Raw genomic sequence first — 25,296 nt, forward strand, 5'->3', positions numbered from 1 at the left:
ACAAAACATACAGGTGATGAAGACTGGGTCCCCACACTGTAGGTTAAACAAAACATACAGGTGATGAAGACTGGATCCCCACACTGTTGGTTATACAAAACATGCAGGTGATGAAGACTGGGTCCCCACACTGTGGGTTATACAAAACATACAGGTGATGAAGACTGGATCCCCACACTGTGGGTTATATAAAACATACAGGTGATGAAGACTGGGTCCCCACACTGTGGGTTATATAAAATATACAGGAGATGAAGACTGGGTCCCCACACTGTGGGTTATACAAAACATACAGGTGATGAAGACTGGATCCCCACACTGTAGGTTAAACAAAACATACAGGTGATGAAGACTGGGTCCCCACACTGTAGGTTATACAAAACATACAGGTGATGAAGACTGGATCCCCACACTGTGGGTTATACAAAACATACAGGAGATGAAGACTGGGTCCCCACACTGTGGGTTATATAAAACATACAGATGATGAAGACTGGGTCCCCACACTGTGGGTTATACAAAACATACAGGTGATGAAGACTGGGTCCCCACACTTTGGGTTATATAAAACATACAGGTGATGAAGACTGGGTCCCCACACTGTGGGTTATATAAAACATACAGGTGATGAAGACTGGGTCCCCACACTGTGGGTTATACAAAATATACAGGAGATGAAGACTGGGTCCCCACACTGTGGGTTATACAAAACATACAGGTGATGAAGACTGGATCTCCACACTGTGGGTTATACAAAACATGCAGGTGATGAAGACTGGATCTCCACACTGTGGGTTATACAAAACATGCAGGTGATGAAGACTGGGTCCCCACACTGTGGGTTATATAAAACATACAGGTGATGAAGACTGGGTCCCCACACTGTGGGTTATACAAAATATACAGGAGATGAAGACTGGGTCCCCACACTGTGGGTTATACAAAACATACAGGTGATGAAGACTGGATCTCCACACTGTGGGTTATACAAAACATGCAGGTGATGAAGACTGGATCCCCACACTGTGGGTTATATAAAATATACAGGAGATGAAGACTGGGTCCCCACACTGTGGGTTATATAAAACATACAGGAGATGAAGACTGGGTCCCCACACTGTGGGTTATATAAAACATACAGGTGATGAAGACTGGGTCCCCACACTGTGGGTTATATAAAACATACAGGTGATGAAGGCTGGGTCCCCACACTGTAGGTTAAACAAAACATACAAGTGATGAAGACTGGGTCCCCACACTGTAGGTTAAACAAAACATACAGGTGATGAAGACTGGATCCCCACACTGTTGGTTATACAAAACATGCAGGTGATGAAGACTGGGTCCCCACACTGTGGGTTATACAAAACATACATGTGATGAAGACTGGATCCCCACACTGTGGGTTATACAAAACATACAGGAGATGAAGACTGGGTCCCCACACTGTGGGTTATATAAAACATACAGATGATGAAGACTGGGTCCCCACACTGTGGGTTATACAAAACATACAGGTGATGAAGACTGGGTCCCCACACTGTGGGTTATATAAAACATACAGGTGATGAAGACTGGGTCCCCACACTGTGGGTTATATAAAACATACAGGTGATGAAGACTGGGTCCCCACACTGTGGGTTATACAAAATATACAGGAGATGAAGACTGGGTCCCCACACTGTGGGTTATACAAAACATACAGGTGATGAAGACTGGATCTCCACACTGTGGGTTATACAAAACATGCAGGTGATGAAGACTGGATCTCCACACTGTGGGTTATACAAAACATGCAGGTGATGAAGACTGGGTCCCCACACTGTGGGTTATATAAAACATACAGGTGATGAAGACTGGGTCCCCACACTGTGGGTTATACAAAATATACAGGAGATGAAGACTGGGTCCCCACACTGTGGGTTGTACAAAACATACAGGTGATGAAGACTGGATCTCCACACTGTGGGTTATACAAAACATGCAGGTGATGAAGACTGGGTCCCCACACTGTGGGTTATACAAAACATACAGGTGATGAAGACTGGATCACCACACTGTGGGTTATACAAAACATACAGGTGATGAAGACTGGGTCCCCACACTGTGGGTTATATAAAACATACAGGTGATGAAGACTGGGTCCCCACACTGTGGGTTATATAAAACATACAGGTGATGAAGACTGGGTCCCCACACTGTGGGTTATATAAAACATACAGGTGATGAAGACTGGGTCCCCACACTGTGGGTTATATAAAACATACAGGTGATGAAGACTGGGTCCCCACACTGTAGGTTAAACAAAACATACAGGTGATGAAGACTGGATCCCCACACTGTGGGTTATACAAAACATACAGGTGATGAAGACTGGGTCCCCACACTGTAGGTTAAACAAAACATACAGGTGATGAAGACTGGATCCCCACACTGTTGGTTATACAAAACATGCAGGTGATGAAGACTGGGTCCCCACACTGTGGGTTATACAAAACATACAGGTGATGAAGACTGGATCCCCACACTGTGGGTTATATAAAACATACAGGTGATGAAGACTGGGTCCCCACACTGTGGGTTATATAAAATATACAGGAGATGAAGACTGGGTCCCCACACTGTAGGTTATACAAAACATACAGGTGATGAAGACTGGATCCCCACACTGTGGGTTATACAAAACATACAGGAGATGAAGACTGGGTCCCCACACTGTGGGTTATATAAAACATACAGATGATGAAGACTGGGTCCCCACACTGTGGGTTATACAAAACATACAGGTGATGAAGACTGGGTCCCCACACTTTGGGTTATATAAAACATACAGGTGATGAAGACTGGGTCCCCACACTGTGGGTTATACAAAACATGCAGGTGATGAAGACTGGGTCCCCACACTGTGGGTTATACAAAACATACAGGTGATGAAGACTGGATCCCCACACTGTGGGTTATACAAAACATACAGGTGATGAAGACTGGATCCCCACACTGTAGGTTAAACAAAACATACAGGAGATGAAGACTGGGTCCCCACACTGTAGGTTATACAAAACATACAGGTGATGAAGACTGGATCCCCACACTGTGGGTTATACAAAACATACAGGAGATGAAGACTGGGTCCCCACACTGTGGGTTATATAAAACATACAGATGATGAAGACTGGGTCCCCACACTGTGGGTTATACAAAACATACAGGTGATGAAGACTGGGTCCCCACACTTTGGGTTATATAAAACATACAGGTGATGAAGACTGGGTCCCCACACTGTGGGTTATATAAAACATACAGGTGATGAAGCCTGGGTCCCCACACTGTGGGTTATACAAAATATACAGGAGATGAAGACTGGGTCCCCACACTGTGGGTTATACAAAACATACAGGTGATGAAGACTGGATCTCCACACTGTGGGTTATACAAAACATGCAGGTGATGAAGACTGGATCTCCACACTGTGGGTTATACAAAACATGCAGGTGATGAAGACTGGGTCCCCACACTGTGGGTTATATAAAACATACAGGTGATGAAGACTGGGTCCCCACACTGTGGGTTATACAAAATATACAGGAGATGAAGACTGGGTCCCCACACTGTGGGTTATACAAAACATACAGGTGATGAAGACTGGATCTCCACACTGTGGGTTATACAAAACATGCAGGTGATGAAGACTGGATCCCCACACTGTGGGTTATATAAAATATACAGGAGATGAAGACTGGGTCCCCACACTGTGGGTTATATAAAACATACAGGAGATGAAGACTGGGTCCCCACACTGTGGGTTATATAAAACATACAGGTGATGAAGACTGGGTCCCCACACTGTGGGTTATATAAAACATACAGGTGATGAAGGCTGGGTCCCCACACCGTAGGTTAAACAAAACATACAAGTGATGAAGACTGGATCCCCACACTGTGGGTTATACAAAACATACAGGTGATGAAGACTGGGTCCCCACACTGTAGGTTAAACAAAACATACAGGTGATGAAGACTGGATCCCCACACTGTTGGTTATACAAAACATGCAGGTGATGAAGACTGGGTCCCCACACTGTGGGTTATACAAAACATACAGGTGATGAAGACTGGATCCCCACACTGTGGGTTATACAAAACATACAGGAGATGAAGACTGGGTCCCCACACTGTGGGTTATATAAAACATACAGATGATGAAGACTGGGTCCCCACACTGTGGGTTATACAAAACATACAGGTGATGAAGACTGGGTCCCCACACTGTGGGTTATATAAAACATACAGGTGATGAAGACTGGGTCCCCACACTGTGGGTTATATAAAACATACAGGTGATGAAGACTGGGTCCCCACACTGTGGGTTATACAAAATATACAGGAGATGAAGACTGCGTCCCCACACTGTGGGTTATACAAAACATACAGGTGATGAAGACTGGATCTCCACACTGTGGGTTATACAAAACATGCAGGTGATGAAGACTGGATCTCCACACTGTGGGTTATACAAAACATGCAGGTGATGAAGACTGGGTCCCCACACTGTGGGTTATATAAAACATACAGGTGATGAAGACTGGGTCCCCACACTGTGGGTTATACAAAATATACAGGAGATGAAGACTGGGTCCCCACACTGTGGGTTATACAAAACATACAGGTGATGAAGACTGGATCTCCACACTGTGGGTTATACAAAACATGCAGGTGATGAAGACTGGGTCCCCACACTGTGGGTTATACAAAACATACAGGTGATGAAGACTGGATCACCACACTGTGGGTTATACAAAACATACAGGTGATGAAGACTGGGTCCCCACACTGTGGGTTATATAAAACATACAGGTGATGAAGACTGGGTCCCCACACTGTGGGTTATATAAAACATACAGGTGATGAAGACTGGGTCCCCACACTGTGGGTTATACAAAACATACAGGTGATGAAGACTGGGTCCCCACACTGTGGGTTATACAAAACATACAGGTGATGAAGACTGGGTCCCCACACTGTGGGTTATACAAAACATACAGGTGATGAAGACTGGGTCCCCACACTGTGGGTTATACAAAACATACAGGTGATGAAGATTGGGTCCCCACACTGTGGGTTATACAAAACATACAGGTGATGAAGACTGGGTCCCCACACTGTGGGTTATATAAAATATACAGGAGATGAAGACTGGGTCCCCACACTGTGGGTTATACAAAACATACAGGTGATGAAGACTGGGTCCCCACACTGTGGGTTATATAAAACATACAGGTGATGAAGACTGGGTCCCCACACTGTGGGTTATATAAAACATACAGGTGATGAAAACTGGGTCCCCACACTGTGGGTTATATAAAACATACAGGTGATGAAGACTGGGTCCCCACACTGTGGGTTACATAAAACATACAGGTGATGAAGACTGGATCCCCACACTGTGGGTTATACAAAACATACAGGTGACGAAGACTGAATCCCCACACTGTACCTCAACCTGAGAACTAAGGCTAAACTCCTCAAACTCAGGGAACATGTCTGAGTAGGCCTACAAGGCAAAGCTGTAGTAATAGCATGTGACCTAGACAAACAGCTCTCCCTGAATGAGGATCCTATAAAATAAGGCACATTCTAAAATGGCCTATCCTCACCTGGCATAAACCATTCACACCTTTAGGCTACACAGGTAAATGCTTAATAAACCGTAATACTGTGATAATACACTTGAATGGCAATGCTATTGCACTCCTTTACATAACAATGGCAAAGACATTCTCGTTACTGAAAACAAAGACACAAGCAGCTTCTTGCTTTAGCTTATCGTGGACACTGCCATTGGGTGCAACGAAACCACCCAACTTTCTAATTCGACAAATCCCATGCAACCGCGTTAGAAGTTCATGCAGCCTAATTACAAGTTAAAACACTTGAATGTGTGATGTTCTATTGTCTACACCTGGATTAGACTGACAAGGTATAAATCCCACCATCCAAATTAACATGAAAACATGCATTAGCCTACTTCTCCTAGACAAGCTCAAAGCTTTTCATGCTTGCTTCGAGGCAATCAACCCAGACACTCCTAAGAGGGCCCTCGCTGCTGAAGAGGACTGTGAGCAGACTTGAGTAAGACGTTCAATCGTGTGTACACTCTCAAAGCAGCCAGCCCAGATGGCATCCCCAGCCGCTTCCTTAGAACTTGTGCGAAACAGCTGGCTGGAGTATTTATGGACATATTCAACCTCTCCCTCCCTGTCCCAGTCTGTGATCCCCATAAGCTTCAAGATGTCCACCACTTTCCCTGTACCCAAGCAAACAAAGGTAACCTGCCTAAATGACTATCACCCTGTAACACTCACTTCTGTCATCATGAAGTGCTTTGAGATGCTCATCAAGGACCAAATCAGCTCCACCCTACCGAACACCGTGGACCCATAACAATTTGCATATCATCCCAACAGATTGACAGACGATGCAATCGCCATTGCTCTGCACGCTGCCCCTTCCCACCTGGACAAGAGGATTACCTATGTGAGAATGCTGTTCATCGACTACAGCTCAGCTTTCAACACCATAGCCCCCTCCAGGCTTTTCACTAAGCCCAAGGCCCTGGGTATGAACACCTCCCTCTGCAACTGGGTTCTGGACTTCCTGAAAGGCAGACCCCAGGTGGTGAGGGTAGGCAACAACACCTTTGCCACATTGACTATTCTCAACACGGGCCTCCTGGGGGTGTGTGCACAGCCCCCTCCTGTACTCCCTGTACCCCCATGACTGCGTGGCCATGCACAACTCGGACAACACCACCATCCACAACACCATCATTAAGTTTTCCGATGACACAACGTTGGTGGGCCCGATCACTGACCGCGACGAGTCAGCCTACAAGGAGGATTTTAGAGCCATGACAGAGTGGTGCCAGCCTCTCCCTCAATGTCAGCAAGTCAAGGAGCTGATCGTGGACTACAGGAAGCAGGGGAGGGGGCATGCCCCTATTGACATTGAATCGGCTGCAGTGGAGAGGGTAAAAAGCTTAAAGTTCCTCGGTGTGCACATCACAGAGGACCTGATATGGACCAGTCACACTCACACCGTGGTGAAGAAGGCGCAACAACCCCTCTTCAACCTCAGGCGACTGAAGAAATGTGGCATGGGCCCTCAGATCCTCAACAAGTTCTATAGCTGTACCATCGAGAGCATCTTGACCAGTTTCATCCCTGCCTGACATGGTAACTGCACCACCCTCAAACGAATGGCTCTACAGAGGGTGGTGCAGACGGCCCAACCCATCCCTGGGGGCGGGCTCCCTGCCCTCCAAGACATCTACAAAAGGCGATCCTTGAGGAAGGCCTGGAAGGTTATCAAAGACTTCAGTCACCGAGCCTTGTACTGTTCACTCTGCTACCATCCGGAAAGCGGTATCGGAGCATCGGGTTCCAACAGGCTCCGAGACAGCTTTTATCACCAGGCCATCAGACTGTTGAACAGCTGTCTCCCTGCACAGATCTGCACCTTGTAGACTATTTGCACTGACTCTCCACACATCCAACCCTTACACATATACAGTTGAAGTCGGAAGTTTACATTCACTTAGGTTGGAGTCATTAAAACTTGTTTTTCAACCACTCCACAAATGTCTTGTTAAATTAACAAACTATGGTTTTGGCAAGTCGGTTAGGACATCTACTTTGTGCATGACACAAGTAATTTTTCCAATAATTGTTTACAGACAGATTATTTCACTTGTAATTCACTGTATCACAATTCCAGTGGGTCAGAAGTTTACATACACTAAGTTGACTGTGACTTTAAACAGCTTGGAAAATTCCAGAAAATGATGTCATTGCTTCAGAAGCTTCTGATAGCCTAATTTACATAATTTGAGTCAATTGGCGGTGTACCTGTGGATGTATTTCAAGGCCTACCTTCAAACTCAGTGCCTCTTTGCTTGACATCATGGGAAAATCAAAAGAAATCAGCCAAGACCTCAGAAAAAAATTGTGGACCTCCACAAGTCTGGTTCATCCTTGGAAGCAATTTCCAAATGCCTGAATGTATTGTGTTCATCTGTACAAATAACAGTACGCAACTGTAAAAACCATGGGAACACGCAACGGTCATACCGTTCAGGAAGGAGACGCTGTCTCTTAGTGATGAACGTACTTTGGTGCGAAAAGTGGAATTCAATCCCAGAACAACAGCAAAGGACCTTGAGAAGATGCTGGAGAAAACAGGTACAAAAGTATCTATATCCACAGTAGAATGAGTCCTATATCGACATAACCTGAAAGGCCGCTCAGCATTGAAGAAGCCACTGCTCCAAAACCGTCATAAAAAAAGCCAGACTACGGTTGGCAACTGCACAAGTGGTCAAAGATCGTACTTTTTGGAGAAATGTTGTCTGGTCTGATGAAACAAAAATAGAACTGTTTGGCCATAAAGACCATCTTTATGTTTGGAGGAAAAAAGGGGGGGCTTGCAAGCCAAAGAACACCAACCCAACCGTGAAGCACAGGTTGGCAGCATCATGTTGTGGGGGTGCTTTGCTGCAGGAGGGACTGGTGCACTTCACAAAATAGATGGCATCATGAGGGAGAAAAATTATATGGATGGAAAAGTTTGTGGATATATTGAGGCAACATCTCAAGACATCAGTCAGGAAGTTAAAGCTTGATCGTAAATGGGTCTTCCAAATGGACAATGACCCCAAGTATACTTCCAAAGTTGTGGCAAAATGGCTTAAGGACAACAAAGTCAAGGTATTGGAGTGGCCATCACAAAGCCCTGACCTCAATCCTATAGAACATTTGTGAGCAGAACTGAAAAAGTGTGTGCGAGCAAGGAGGCCCACAAACCTGACTCAGTTACACCAGCTCTGTCAGGAGGAATGGGCCAAAATTCATCCAATTTATTGTGGGAAGCTTGTGGAAGGCTATCCGTTAAGTTTGACCCAAGTTAGACAATTTAAAGACAATGCTACCAAATACTAATTGAGTGTATGTAAACTTCTGACCCACTGGGAATGTGATGAAAGAAATAAAAGCTGAAATAAATAATTATCTCTACTATTATTCTGACATTTCACATTCTTAAAATAAAGTGGTGATCCTAACTGACCTAAGACAGGGAATTTTTACTAGGATTAAATGTCAGGCATTGTAAAAAAAAAAAAAAACGGAGTTTAAATGTATTTGGCTAAGGTGTATGTAATCTTCCGACTTCAACTGTACACACACACCATTTGATTTTATTTGACTTAATATGATTTTTTTCTTCTTGTTTTTGCCACAATTTTTGATCTTGTGTCACCGCTGCAACTCGGGAGAGGTGAAGGTGAAGTCATGCTTCCTCCAAATCATGACCCGCCTAACCACGCTCCTTAACACGACGCTGGGCCAATTGTGCGCCGTCCTATGGGACTCCCGGTCACGGCCAGTTGTGGCACAGCCCAGGAATGAACCCGGGTCTGTAGTAACGCCTCTAGCACTGCATGCAATGTGCCACTCGGGAGGCCCTTATTTGACTTCTATCGCCATTTTGAACTTCTAACCAAGTACGGATAGGGAGTGGTTTATGACACACAGGAACAGCCGCTCACCTATTGGTCAGCTTACTGCTGTTACACCTCTAACAATGCCAAGACATCTGCTATGTATGCCAATGCAGGTTAACGCTGTTTGAATAGAGGCCAAAGTAATCCTACACATACAGTGGGGAGAACAAGTATTTGATACACTGCTGATTTTGCAGGTTTTCCTACTTACAAAGCATGTAGAGGTCTGTAATTTTTATCATAGGTAGACTTCAACTGTGAGAGACGGAATCTAAAACAAAAATCCAGAAAATCACATTGTATGATTTTTAAGTAATTAATTTGGCAATGGTGGTTTGCTGCTTTTCCTGACAGAGTTGAAAGTTAGCATGGGGTATTACTTTTCCAATTTACTGTAGTAAATCCAGAAGTAATAAATTGATTTAATGTGCATTAAATGGTAGCGCAATATTCATTTTTTGTTGCTTTCTGTTGCAGAATCATACTGTAATGGCGTATTTTGTAATTTACTGCATTTCTTAAGCAATTGATTTTATCTTGTGCATTGTTTGATTTTGATAGCCTACTCCAATCCGTTCTCATGCATACACACCTTGAGTATTTACCGTCATTCATAACCAAGTGTGAAGGTGGAATTCACCACATACGACTGGGAAAAATCCACTTGAACATCCCTGAAACTGCAGCAATTACTATTGGGAAACTCGTCTATCATCCCTGACCTCCGACTTCTCCCACATGCTGACCTTGGACATCACCTACTAAGGAAATGACCTCGATAACAGACTTTTTTCGGCAGTTAAACGCAACAACAAAACATGATTTTTAAAAAGCAATCTATTCCTATAATATATTAACACTATAATTTGTTTGCCAGTATGACAAGGTGTAAATTTAGTTAATGGTTGACGCAGCTTGTTTGCTATTAGCCAATCTGAGTTTCTCAACAACTTCAAAGCATGTGAATGCATCCAACTCTTATTTACTAATTCACAACTGGAAATTACCACCCTTCCACTTCCCAGCACGAGTCAAGGAAATGTTTCTGGAATCCATCTTTTTGAATTAGGCCTTGTGAAGATGTCAATGAGCCATCGTCATGTTGGATATTTTCCATCCATTTGTCTCCACACAAAAGGACAGATATTTTGGTAGGCTTCAGACATTGCTCACTAAATTACCTATGGTATCGCTAGTCGACCAGTCAAAATATTGTGCTTCATATATCAAGTGAAACCAAATGTCAGAGTCTGGGAATCATTATCATGTACAGTGGGGAGAACAAGTATTTGATACACTGCCGATTTTGCAGGTTTTACTACTTACAAAGCATGTAGAGGTCTGTAATTTTTATCATAGGTACACTTCAACTGTGAGAGACGGAATCTAAAACAAAAATCCAGAAAATCACATTGTATGATTTTTAAGTAATTAATTTGCATTTTATTGCATGACATAAGTATTTGATCACCTACCAACCAGTAAGAATTCCGGCTCTCACAGACCTGTTAGTTTTTCTTTAATAAGCCCTCCTGTTCTCCACTCATTACCTGTATTAACTGCACCTGTTTGAACTCAATACCTGTATAAAAGACACCTGTCCACACACTCAATCAAACAGACTCCAACCTCTCCACAATGGCCAAGACCAGAGAGCTGTGTAAGGACATCAGGGATAAAATTGTAGACCTGAACAAGGCTGGGATGGGCTACAGGACAATAGGCAAGCAGCTTGGTGAGAAGGCAACAACTGTTGGCGCAATTATTAGAAGATGGAAGAAGTTCAAGATGACGGTCAATCACCCTCGGTCTGGGGCTCCATGCAAGATCTCACCTCGTGGGGCATCATTGATCATGAGGAAGGTGAGGGATCAGCCCAGAACTACACGGCAGGACCTGGTCAATGACCTGAAGAGAGCTGGGACCACAGTCTCAAAGAAAACCATTAGTAACACACTACGCCATCATGGATTAAAATCCTGCAGCGCATGCAAGGTCCCCCTGCTCAAGCCAGCGCATGTCCAGGCCCGTCTGAAGTTTGCCAATGACCATCTGGATGATCCAGAGGAGGAATGGGAGAAGGTCATGTGGTCTGATGAGACAAAAATAGAGCTTTTTGGTCTAAACTCCACTCGCCCTGTTTGGAGGAAGAAGAAGGATGAGTACAACCCCAAGAACACCATCCCAACCGTGAAGCATGGAGGTAGAAACATCATTCTCTGGGGATGCTTTTCTGCAAAGGGGACAGGACGACTGCACCGTATTGAGGGGAGGATGGATGGGGCCATGTATCGCGAGATCTTGGCCAACAACCTCCTTCCCTCAGTAAGAGCATTGAAGATGGGTCGTGACTGGGTCTTCCAGCATGACAACGACCCGAAACATACAGCCAGGGCAACTAAGGAGTGGCTCCGTAAGAAGCATCTCGAGAGTCCTGGAGTGGCGTGGCCTAGCCAGTCTCCAGACCTGAGCCCAATAGAAAATCTTTGGAGTGAGCTGAAAGTCCGTATTGCCCAGCGACAGCCCCGAAACCTAAAGGATCTGGAGAAGGTCTGTATGGAGGAGTGGGCCAAAAAACCCTGCTGCAGTGTGTGCAAACCTGGTCAAGAACTACAGGAAACGTATGATCTCTGTAATTGCAAACAAAGGTTTCTGTACCAAATATGAAGTTCTGCTTTTCTGATGTATCAAATACTTATGTCATGCAATAAAATGCAAATTAATTACTTAAAAATCATACAATGTGATTTTCTGGATTTTTGTTTTAGATTCCGTCTCTCACCGTTGAAGTGTACCTATGATAAAAATTACAGACCTCTACATGCTTTGTAAGTAGTAAAACCTGCAAAATCGGCAGTGTATCAAATACTTGTTCTCCCCACTGTACATGATAATGATTCCCAGACTCTGACATTTGGTTTCACTTGATATATGAAGCACAATATTTTGACTGGTCGACTAGCGATACCATAGGTAATTTAGTGAGCAATGTCTGAAGCCTACCAAAATATCTGTCCTTTTGTGTGGAGACAAATGGATGGAAAATATCCAACATGACGATGGCTCATTGACATCTTCACAAGGCCTAATTCAAAAAGATGGATTCCAGAAACATTTCCTTGACTCGTGCTGGGAAGTGGAAGGGTGGTAATTTCCAGTTGTGAATTAGTAAATAAGAGTTGGATGCATTCACATGCTTTGAAGTTGTTGAGAAACTCAGATTGGCTAATAGCAAACAAGCTGCGTCAACCATTAACTAAATTTACACCTTGTCATACTGGCAAACAAATTATAGTGTTAATATATTATAGGAATAGATTGCTTTTTAAAAATCATGTTTTGTTGTTGCGTTTAACTGCCGAAAAAAGTCTGTTATCGAGGTCATTTCCTTAGTAGGTGATGTCCAAGGTCAGCATGTGGGAGAAGTCGGAGGTCAGGGATGATAGACGAGTTTCCCAATAGTAATTGCTGCAGTTTCAGGGATGTTCAAGTGGATTTTTCCCAGTCGTATGTGGTGAATTCCACCTTCACACTTGGTTATGAATGACGGTAAATACTCAAGGTGTGTATGCATGAGAACGGATTGGAGTAGGCTATCAAAATCAAACAATGCACAAGATAAAATCAATTGCTTAAGAAATGCAGTAAATTACAAAATACGCCATTACAGTATGATTCTGCAACAGAAAGCAACAAAAAATGAATATTGCGCTACCATTTAATGCACATTAAATCAATTTATTACTTCTGGATTTACTACAGTAAATTGGAAAAGTAATACCCCATGCTAACTTTCAACTCTGTCAGGAAAAGCAGGAAACCACCATTGCCATTGACATACTGAATTCATCTGAAGTTAACCCCCCTCCTTCTAGGTTTAATTTATACCCTCACATACACCTGGATTAGCCCTCATTTTCTTTGTGCAAATCAGACCGTTTAAAGCACGATTATTTCAAGTTTATTTTACATCATGGTTGAGAAATATTATTTCATTAGTCCAGCATAAAATAGTAATTTAGTCCAGGACTTTATCTGGAAATCGCCCCTATATAGACTATATCTAAAGAAAGGAGGGACAGGCTACATATTTGTTTTGTTTCTGGAGATGGCCACTAGTTCTTGGTACTAATAATGGTGTCTTTTCATCATGCAAGTTTAAATGAAAGCAGGACTTGGGGTGTTGTTAAATGTACAGTGAGGGATGAGGGGGTATTTTTTTTCTACTTCGTGGATGGTAACATTCTTTTGGGGGCAATAATCCAGGGAACATATGCCACCGCTGACAAAATTCTATGTGTCCCTGATCCCTCAGCGGGCTAAATATACTCAGGAGTGACTGGGGCAGGTGGATCGGGGGGAGGGGGATGTGGGGTGGGGGGTTTGGGGAGAACAAGTCTTGGGTTCAGTGTGGAGAGAGATCAGGGGCAAAACACAACCCAAAACAGGGGTTTATATTCAAAGCCAGCTGGTCTGGCTTTTATACATGCAGGACATTTTTTGTTTTACAGTGAACTTTTTACTCTTCTTTTACACTTATCTCTAACTATATATATTTTCTTTACCTGTGACTGTTTGATTGAGCTGTCCCTCAGCTGGTCCTGTAGGGTGGTACTTCCTGGAGAAGCAGAGATACGGTACGGGTGAGTTTACAGAGCACACCCTTAGCTTCCCCTTCTACTTTCCATGGTGCACTGTGACTTTCTGCTAGATGAAAGATATGGTTCTGGCAGGGGCACTCTTTTTGCCATAGAGTGGATGATGACTAGCCATAAATCTGTTACACAACTAACTATATTGTAATAGAGTATTGGCATTATTGTTAGTAAATTATTTATGTTGACTTGTGTAGCCTATATTGAAAAGAGAAACAGTAAATTTGTCGTGTCAGAACAATAAAAATACATCTGGATCTGCAATCAAACCCATTTGGGCAGAGAATGGACGCTAGGTTCTTTTACCTCAGGTACTTACAGTTAGTGCGTGACAGAGAACCAAGAGATGGAAAAGCTTAAAGGTTGAGCTATGCTGAAGTTGGAGATCGGGCAGTCACAAACAGCTGTTGCCAATCACTTCTGTGCCAGTGAATGGCCCATGGAGGATCCTGTACTGTAGCTACATAGGTTGGAGTTTTACATGTATACCTTTTCATTTCTCCAAGGCATGACAAATGGTTTGACTCTCTAGAGTAACTTCATACTGTCTTGTATTTTTTGTTTGAATTCAGCACAGTCAGTTTGGGTTATTGGTCTTCCTAAGGTTAATTGCTAAGAACACCTCGTTGCGTAATCTGAAATCATCTGTGAGTGAAAAGTGCATGGCTTCAACATGCTGTTTGCCTTAGAAATAGCTTACCCCGCAAGGTAGCCATCTAAGTGGCTGCTGCAGACTTCAATATCAATTTGTATCACACAGAGGCCAACACTTAAATAAGACAAAGAGGAAATTTGTCATATTACACCAACTGAAGGGAGTTGATATTGAACTAACTGCCTCTCTGAAGGCAGGGGAAGAAGAAAAATGTACTCAATAGCAGGCAAACATCCTAAAACAACACCAAAGAATTCCAACTCAAACAAAAGTTGAGATAGATTTTTATGGATGCTGAAAGGCTTTGTTCAACTGTTTCTTCAGACCTTTGATTCAAGGAGTTTTAGTAACCTACTCAACGAGTTTGAGTACTGTTGTTGATGGCCCATCAGCAGGCAATTAAGTAGCAGTAATAGCTATTATTAAAATGTAATAAAAAACATAATAATAATAATTTCAATGTTATTATAAAATAAATAAATTATACTTTACCATTTCTACATCTCCTGTCAAGATGCTTAGGTTTACCATTTGAAATCCTGGGTGTCTGGGGATATTCTGTGTAACTTTGGTTCTGTGTCACCTTGTTAGGTTCAGGCCAACAAAGTGAGCCATTACTTTCCTTCCTCTTAATATCAACCCTGAAGAGAGGGTACCTTAGAAGCATTGACCCAGTAAAAACCTCTCTTCACTTAAAAACTTTTTTGCCCCAACAGTCCAGCGCTTTGATGGGAAATTAAGTTGAGGAAAGTCATTGTTTTTCCTCTCTTATCCAGGCCTCTCTATCCCTTTGAACTTCCAACCACCACCCCCATCCTGTTGCTTCGCCATCACCCTGTACCGTTGTACTGTTGCCTGTACTATATTACTTTGATGTATGTGCCCATCCTTCGGGAAGCTTCTCACAGTCTTGATACACTGCAAATTGACCATCAATCAGTTAGTAATGTTAACGCCAACTTATGCTTAGTGTGGGGTTGATAGCACTCTTGACATTTGCAGCACAGAGAGAACCCCAGGAATGTTTAAGGCTGTGTTTGTATCTAAACTTAGCTTCCTTGATTGCAGAGATTACGCTTGTGAGCACATAATACGGTTAATGTTATGAGTCTGGTGCAATTGATATGTTCGTTTGGATTTACACTAAGCCTTACGGAGAAATAGATTGCGGCGAAAGAAAAATGGTACATAGGCGTCCATTGCTGCTGATGTGTTTTAATTGCTCTTGGTGTATGGCTTTGCATTAGTTGTCGTGGTTATGCTGCCTATTGGTGCTCCAGACGCCATGATCTTCCGTTACACAAGCCATACATTTCACATTTAAAACAAATGATCACAGAACCAAGACGTATTACACACATGGAAGTAGTTTCATCGTGACGGCACTGAAAGGACAAGTACCTTCGTTCCACTGTAATTTCTTGCAGTAATGGGGCGGTAGTTTTCCTTTGTCTTCTATTTGCTTTATTACACCATTTCAAATTTCCACGTTCCAGCCGCAGTCCGGCCTCGTTTAGGAGAAATCCCTTTCCAGTCTGAGTCTACCGCCCTGAGCAGTGTCGTTGCCTGTACAGTACATCACACCACATGGTTTCTCTGTCGCTAGAGTGCCTGTGCACTAGAGTTGCCTAAATCTACAAAACATGAGTGGTGCTCACTAGGCAGCGAAGCAGCGAGCCTTTTGATCTGCAGCTAATCTCAGTGGCCTGCCTCTCATCTGATGGCGTATGAATAAGAATAAGTCGGATTGATGCTGGAGGCACGGAGAGGTTTAGACCCCGCCTCGCGTCTGCCACACTCCACTCCACCGTGTGCCTTCCTTCACCGGGGGTCGCTGGGCCAACTGTATCATGTCAGGTCTGCATTTCACATTAACACACATCAACGTCCATTGGCATAGCTTCACAGCTAGATGTTATCAAAGGCAGTTGCTGTATGGCAAGGTTCCCCAACTGTCGGTTTTATTTGCGCCCCTCCCACAAGTTTTCTGATCTAAAAAAAAAAAGAAAGTTCATTGTTGTCGATAAAGTTACGTTTGGAAATCTGTTCCCAAGTATTCCATCACATAGTAGAGAGACACGTGATCATCTACAAATGTAAGCAAGGTTTGAAATGACTATGTTTTAGACAAACATTATATCTGTTTGGGCTTCTTAAGGTCAATTTGCAGTCTACCAATTATTTGTAGTTATGTTCCGGCCCCCTGACCACAGCTGAATCTAGATGACAGTCCCTGCTGTATGGTGTAGGATACGTGTACTGCATAGTTCTACTGAGTGGTGTTTAGTAGTGTTGAGAGTTTAGAGTAGTGTTTAGAGGGATGTTTAGTAGTGTTGAGTGTTTAGAGTAGTGTTTAGATGTCACGACTTCCGCCGAAGTCGGTCCCTCTCCTTGTTCGGGCAGCATTCGGCGGTCGACGTCACCGGCTTTCTAGCCACTGCTGATCCACTTTTAATTTTCCATTTGTTCTGTCTTTGTCTTATCACACTTATCACACTTATCACACTCAATCAATTACTTGTTTATTATTTAACCCTCTGTTCCCCATGTTGTATTTGTGAGTGATTGTTTATTGTATTTTCGGTCCGTCATTGTGTGCTCGTGATGTTACTTTGTACATTTGTCATTTGAGTAAAAGTAAGTTGATTACTCATATTTGCTGTCCTGCGCCTGACTCTCTACACCAGCTACACACAGGACCCTTACAGAATCACTCACCTGAAGGTTGGAGTCAGCAGGAGCAGATGCCCTCCCAGTTGCAGTGGAGGAGCGCGTTCAGCAGCACGCGACCATGTTGCAACGTCTGGGCACAGCCATGGATCGCGTGCTGCAGACGATGGATCGCTGGGAGAGAGGAGGAGGTTTTCCAGCGCCTCCACCAGCCCCACTACAACAGGTCCCACTGTCCACCCCTCTGCCACCTGGTCCCAGCGGGATTTGACTCGCGCTCCCGATGGAGTATGATGGGACGGCTGCCGGATGCCAGGGTTTTCTACTACAGCTGGAGCTCTACCTGGCGACCGTCCACCCGACTCCTTCGGGGCGTGAGAGTGTGTCCGCCCTCATCTCCTGCCTCTCAGGCAAAGCCCTGGAGTAGGCCAATGCTGTATGGAGTGAGGGAGACGCTGCTATGGACTGAGGGGAACGTCTGTTCCACCTGAGTCAGTGGACGAGGATTTCGCCTTGGACTTCCGGACCCTGGCCGCCAACGCGGGATGGAACTACAGGGCCCTGATCGATCACTACAGGTGCAGTCTGCGCAAGGACGTCCTTCGGGAGTTGGCCTGCCGAGACACCACCCTCACATTGGACCAGCTGGTGGACATGTCCATCCGGCTGGACAACCTGCTGACTGCCCGCGGACGTCCGGATCGGGACCTGTCAGTTCCATCCCCAAGCAGCTCCGCTCCGACGCTCATGGAGCTGGGAAGTGCTGCATTTAGGGCGACCGGAGGAGGGGCCATTCCCTGCACAATCTGTGGCCGCAGAGGACACACTGCTGGTCGGTGCTGAGGGGTTCCTCTGGGAGTCGAGGCAGCGGGCAGGGCACTATCGTGTCACCCCGGGTGTGTCGGCACCAGGTTCACCCAGAGCCCCCTGTTGCTCACATGTATGTGTTTATTTCATTTCCTGAGTTTTCCCCACATTCCCAGCATAAGGCGCTAGTAGATTCAGGTGCAGCTGGGAATTTTATTGACCGTTCATTTGCTCATAGTTTAGGGATTCCCCTTGTTCCTGTGGATATGCCCTTCCCTGTGCATGCCCTAGATAGTCGACCATTAGGGTCATGGCTGATTAGGGAGGCCACTGCTCCACTTGACATGGTTACGCAGGAGGGTCATAAGGAGAGAATCAGTCTCTTCCTTATTGATTCTCCTGCGTTTCCTGTGGTGCTGGGCTTACCCTGGTTGGCCTGTCATGGCCCCACTATTTCGTGGCAACAGAGGGCTCTCAAGGGGTGGTCACGAGAGTGCTCAGGGAGGTGTGTGGGGGTTTCCATCGGTGCGACTACGGTGGAAAGTCCAGACCAGGTCTCCACCGTGCGCATCCCGTCAGAATATGTCGATTTGGCTCTCGCCTTCTGTAAGAAGAGGGCGACTAAATTACCACCTCATCGACGGGGGGATTGTGCGATAAATCTCCTGGTTGACGCAGCACTTCCCATGAGTCACGTGTATCCTCTGTCACAGGAGGAGATGGTGGCTATGGAAACATATGTCTCCGAATCCCTGGGGCAGGGATACATTCGACCCTCCACTTCACCTGCCTCCTTGAGTTTCTTTTTTGTGAAGAAGAAGGATGGGGGTCTGCGCCCGTATATTGACTATCGAGGGATCAATCAGTTTACTGTGAGGTACAGCTACCCGCTGCCTCTCATCGCCAGTGCGATCGAGTCAATGCACGGTGCGTGCTTCTTCACAAAATTGGATCTCAGGAGCGTTTACAACCTGGTGCGTATCCGGGAGGGGGACGAGTGGAAGACGGCATTTAGTACCACCTCAGGGCACTATGAGTACCTCGTCATGCCGTACGGGTTAATGAATGCTCCATCAGTATTCCAGGCCTATGTTGCCAAGATTATCCGGGACCTGCGCGGGCAGGGTGTAGTGGTGTATATCGACGACATTCTGATATACTCCACTACACGTGCCGAGCATGTGTCCCTGGTGCGCAGGGTGCTTGGTCGACTGTTGGAGCATGACCTGTACGTCAAGGCTGAGAAATGTCTGTTCTTCCATCAGTCCGTCTCCTTCTTAGGGTACCGCATTTCCACATCAGGGGTGGAGATGGAGAGTGACCGCATTTCAGCCGTGCGTAATTGGCCGACTTCCACCACGGTAAAGGAAGTGCAGGGTTTTCTGGGGTTTTCCAACTACTACAGGAGGTTTATCCGGGGTTTTGGTCAGGTAGTAGCTCCCATTACCTCACTGCTGAAGGGGGACCGGTGCGGCTGCAGTGGTCGGCTGAGGCGGACAGGGCTTTTGGTCACCTGAAGGCTCTGTTTACCTCGGCTCCCGTGCTGGCTCATCCCCTTTTTGGCGTTCATAGTGGAGGTGGACGCGTCCGAGGCTGGGATAGGAGCCGTGCTCTCTCAGCGCTCGGGCATGCCACCAAATCTCCGCCCCTGTGCTTTCTTTTCGAAGAAGCTCAGCCCGGCGGAGCGAAACTATGATGTGGGGGACCGAGAGCTGTTTTCTGTTGTCAAGGCTCTGAAGGCGTGGAGACATTGGCTTGAGGGGCTAAGCACCCTTTTCTCATCTGGACTGACCACCGCAATCTGGAGTACATCCGGGCGGCGAGGAGACTGAACCCTCGCCAGGCAAGGTGGGCTATGTTCTTTACCCGTTTTGTTTTCACTCTATCCTACAGACCAGGTTCCCAGAACGCTAAGGCAAATGCACTGTCCCGGATGTATGACACCGAGGAGCGGTCCATGGATCACACTCCCATACTTCCGGCCTCTTGCCTGGTGGCACCGATGGTGTGGGAGCTGGACGCGGACATCGAGCGTGCGTTACGCACAGAGCCCACTCCCCCCAGTGTCCAGCTGGGCGCATGTACGTTCCGTCTGCTGTCCGCGACCGTTTGATCTATTGGGCCCATACGTCACCCTCCTCTGGTCATCCTGACATCGGTCGGACAGTGTATTGCCTTAGTGGGAAGTACTGGTGGCCCACCTTGGCCAAGGACGTGAGGGTTTATGTTTCCTCTTGCTCGGTGTGCGCACAGTGCAAGGCTCCCAGGCACCTGCCCAGAGGGAAATTACAACACCTACCTGTTCCACAACGGCCGTGGTCGCACCTGTCGGTGGACTTCCTGACGGATCTTCCTCTCTCACAGGGCAACACCACGATCCTGGTCGCTGTGGATCAGTTTTCTAAGTCCTGCCGTCTCCTCCCTTTGCCCGGTCTCCCTACGGACCTACAGACTGCGGAGGCCCTGTTCACTCACGTCTTCCGGCACTATGGGGTGCCTGAGGACATAGTCTCTGATCGGGGTTCCCAGTTCACGTCCAGGGTCTGGAGAGCGTTCATGGAACGTCTGGGGGTCTCGGTCAGCCTTACCTCAGGTTTTCACCCCGAGAGTAACGGGCAGGTGGAGAGAGTAAATCAGGATGTGGGTAGGTTTCTGCGGCATATCGCCAGGACCGGCCGGGGGAGTGGGCGACATTCATCCCCTGTACAGAGATGGCCCAAAACGAACGCCGACCGGCAAAAAGCGAGCGCCGACCGCCACCGCAGCGAGGCCCCGGTTTTCGCACCTGGGGACCGGGTCTGGCTCTCAACCCGAAACCTGCCCCTCCGCCTGCCCTGCCGGAAGCTGGGTCCGCGGTTTGTGGGGCCATTTAAAGTCCTGAGGAGACTGAACGAGGTATGCTACAGGTTACAGCTTCTTCCAGATTATCGCATTAATCCCTCATTCCATGTGTCTCTCCTCAGGCCGGTGGTGGCTGGTCCACTCCAGGAAGCTGAGGTGCGGGAGGTTCCTCCGCCCCCTCTGGACATCGAGGGGGCCCCGGCGTATGCTGTTCGAGCCATCCTGGACTCGAGGCGTCGGGCGAGGGGCCTTCAGTACCTCGTGGAGTGGGAGGGGTACGGTCCGGAGGAGAGATGGTGGGTGCCGGTGGAGGACGTCCTGGACCCTTTGTTGCTGCGGGATTTCCACCGTCTCCATCCAGATCACCCTGCGCCTCGTCCTCTGGGTCGTCTCCGAGGTCGGGGGGGTACTGTCATGACTTCCGCCGAAGTCGGTCCCTCCGCTTGTTCGGGTGGCGTTCGGCGGTCAACGTCACCGGCTTTCTAGCCACCGCCGATCCACTTTTCATTTTCCATTTGTTCTGTCTTTGTTTTATCACACCTGGCTTCACTCAATCAATTACTTGTTTAAGATTTAAACCTCTGTTCCCCATGTTGTATTTGTGAGTGATTGTTTATTGTATTTTCGGTCCGTCATTGTGTGCTCGTGATGTTACTTTGTACGTTTGTCATTTTTTAGTAAAAGTACGTTGATTACTCATATTTGCTGTCCTGCGCCTGACTCTCTACACCAGCTACACACAGGACCCTTACATTAGAGGGATGTTTAGTAGTGTAGTATCTCTACACCCCTATCCTATCAGACTCTTCTGTTACACCCCTGTTCTACTGCACTGTGTGTGTGTGTGTGTGTGTGTGTGTGTGTGTGTGTGTGTGTGTGTGTGTGTGTGTGTGTGTGTGTGTGTGTGTGTGTGTGTGTGTGTGTGTGTGTGTGTGTGTGTGTGTGTGTGTGTGTGTGTGTGTGTGTGTGTGTGTGTGTGTGTGTGTGTTTGTGTGTGTGTGTGTGCAGCATGCCTAATTGCATGCATACTTCAGGGCCAAATATATCTCCTGGAAACTCTAGAATGAATTCAGAAGCTGGTAGAGCGCATTCAGACTGGGTAGACTTCTTGTATATGCTGTATAATTCCAGCTAAACCTACAAATGATGATATCAACATTTTATATTTTTATGTCAAACACTTTAATGTGATTTAGCCTACGGCAGTAGGATTTACAGTGTGTTGACAATGGCAGTGTTCTATCTTAGTGGTTCCTGTACCACCAACTGTATTTTGTTCTGCCCAGAGTACCCCTGAAGTACCCCCTCATGTGCATTTTACCAGTAAGCCTATAGTTTCATGAGTCTTCTCAAGTACTAAGAACCCCCTGTGGATAGACTAAGAACCCCCTGTGGATAGGCTAAGAACCCCCTGTGGATAGACTAAGAACCCCCTGTGGATAGACTAAGAACACCCTGTGGATAGGCTAAGAACCCCCTGTGGATAGACTAAGAACACCCTGTGGATAGACTAAGAACACCCTGTGGATAGGCTAAGAACCCCCTGTGGATAGACTAAGAACCCCCTGTGGATAGGCTAAGAACCCCCTGTGGATAGGCTAAGAACCCCCTGTGGATAGACTAAGAACCCCCTGTGGATAGACTAAGAACCCCCTGTGGATAGGCTAAGAACCCCCTGTGGATAGACTAAGAACACCCTGTGGATAGGCTAAGAACCCCCTGTGGATAGGCTAAGAACCCCCTGTGGATAGACTAAGAACACCCTGTGGATAGGCTAAGAACCCCCTGTGGATAGACTAAGAACACCCTGTGGATAGGCTAAGAACCCCCTGTGGATAGACTAAGAACACCCTGTGGATAGGCTAAGAACCCCCTGTGGATAGACTAAGAACCCCCTGTGGATAGGCTAAGAACCCCCTGTGGATAGGCTAAGAACCCCCTGTGGATAGACTAAGAACCCCCTGTGGATAGGCTAAGAACCCCCTGTGGATAGGCTAAGAACCCCCTGTGGATAGGCTAAGAACCCCCTGTGGATAGACTAAGAACACCCTGTGGATAGGCTAAGAACCCCCTGTGGATAGGCTAAGAACCCCCTGTGGATAGGCTAAGAACCCCCTGTGGATAGGCTAAGAACCCCCTGGAAGTTCAAGTAGCCTTGTTTGGAACCACTGCTCTACCTTGATCGTTTGAATATTCACATTATATCTATGACTGCTGAAATGTCAGATCACGTGTGTGATCTTTCCACTGCTACGGGGTAACACACAACATCTGTCAGGCATAGCTTCTCCTCAGCCTCAGGAAACACCGGTTGGCACCATTCGACTGGAAACAGAACAATTCTACATTGGCATCCCCACTTTACAGGCTCCTGTAGAAAGGAGGGCTGAAACAATGAAATAACTGTGCCAGTTTCTGAGCAGTTAGGAGTGAATTACTTGTCAGCCATTCAATTGGAGGAAAAATCATTAGCGAGTGAGAGGCATTTCTTTTTTCTCACATGAAGTAATCTGGAGACAAAGGGAACTTTGAGTGAAATACTGAAATATACAGTGAAACCACGTCAGTCACGCATTCTCCGCAGGGAAGAAAAGAGGACTTTAGGAAACAGTGATGACTGTCCCTGACAGCATTTGTGATTTTAGCAGCCTAAAACATTGGACATAAAGGTGGCTATATCAAATTCCATTTAATGTGAATATTAAAACTATGCATGTATTGATGAAATATTCAGCACTTTTAATGATGCTGTGTGATGCTATTTGAATTATCATCTACAAAGGAAGTCATTTGTAATATTTTACAATCCATTGAAACAAAAATTGAGCAATGACATGCATACCTTTCATTAACAAGGAAACATTATGTGAACTGTTTGGGGTAAAATTATTTGTGGTTCATTGTTAGATAGCTGAACAATGAGTTTCACTGGCCAATGCAACTCACAGCTTATTTTGCTTAACCAGTTGAATAAGCTTCGAAAAGGCTCTACAGCTCCCCTATAGGCAGCACTCATAGTTGCATAACACATACATTGCATTGGTCTCCAGTCCACATTGAGGGTACAACAATAATTTACACTTTCAACATCAAACACTGGGAATCTCACATGATTATCTTATCATTATTTGAATAATTAATCAATGTATCCATATAATCACCAGCCAAGTCTCATATGGCGTATGTTCAGTAGTAGACAGTATGGTTTTACAGAGCGGGGTAGGTGGTGGTTATCTCAAAGTGAAGACGCAACATGTCCCTAATGGTGGCCTCCCCCTTCAGTACGAATAGCAGTAGTTCAGCCAGTGAATACAGTTACACGACCATGAGCCTTTTCCTGTGGGGTAACAGGAGTGTCAGGCAGAACAAAGGGAGAGCTTGTCATACTGCCAGCCTGCTCTCATAGACTAGACGTAACATAGTAAATGTAAATCTGGGAAGCCAAATTAATATAATATGTTACGTTTGGTATGGTTACATAAGGCAGAAGGTACCTAATGGCAAAAACTAAAATAGTGTAGTTGGTTGGGGTAGATGGATGGATATCGCGAATGTTTAGAAACCCAAAGGTTGCATGGTCGAATCTCATCAAGGACAACTTTAGCATTGTAGATAATTAGCAACTTTGTATTTACTTACCACTTTGCAACTACTTAGCATGTTAGCCAACCCTTCCCCTATCCTCTAACCTTAACCTTATTTCTAACCTTAACCCTAACCTTAACCATAACCCCTAACCCTAACCCCTAGCCTAGCTAACGTTAGCCACCTAGCTAAAGTTTGCATTAGCCACCTAGCGACCTAGCTAACGTTGGCCACAACAAATTGGAATTCGTACCATATCATACAGCAAATTCATAAGCTTTGTACATATTGCAATCCGTAACATATTGTACGTATTACAATTTGAACAATATCATACGAATTATAATTTGTAACAAATCATAGGAAATGTTTTTTTTATTTTTTTTATTTCACCTTTCTTTAACCAGGTAAGCTAGTTGAGAACAAGTTCTAATTTACAACTGTGACCTGGCCAAGATAAAGCAAAGCAGTGCGACACAAACAACAACACAGAGTTACACATGGAAAAAACAAGTGTACAGTCAATA

General features: G+C 45.5%; 1 protein-coding gene across 2 annotated transcripts in view; it reads left to right on the forward strand.

Annotated features, from left to right (window-relative positions):
• Positions 1 to 13,964: 13,964 nt before the first annotated feature.
• LOC139577155 (myocyte-specific enhancer factor 2C-like) overlaps positions 13,965 to 25,296 on the forward strand; it is a 120,441-nt gene continuing 109,109 nt past the window's right edge. The window contains exon 1 of one of the 2 annotated variants that reach the window (XM_071404029.1): positions 13,965 to 14,199. The gene's annotated coding sequence lies outside the window, so the exon portion shown is untranslated. The remainder of the gene's footprint in view (positions 14,200 to 25,296) is intronic. The other variant, XM_071404030.1, reaches the window with a different exon arrangement.

The sequence above is a fragment of the Salvelinus alpinus genome, chromosome 5, assembly GCF_045679555.1.
Source record: "Salvelinus alpinus chromosome 5, SLU_Salpinus.1, whole genome shotgun sequence".
Lineage (NCBI taxonomy): Eukaryota > Metazoa > Chordata > Actinopteri > Salmoniformes > Salmonidae > Salvelinus > Salvelinus alpinus.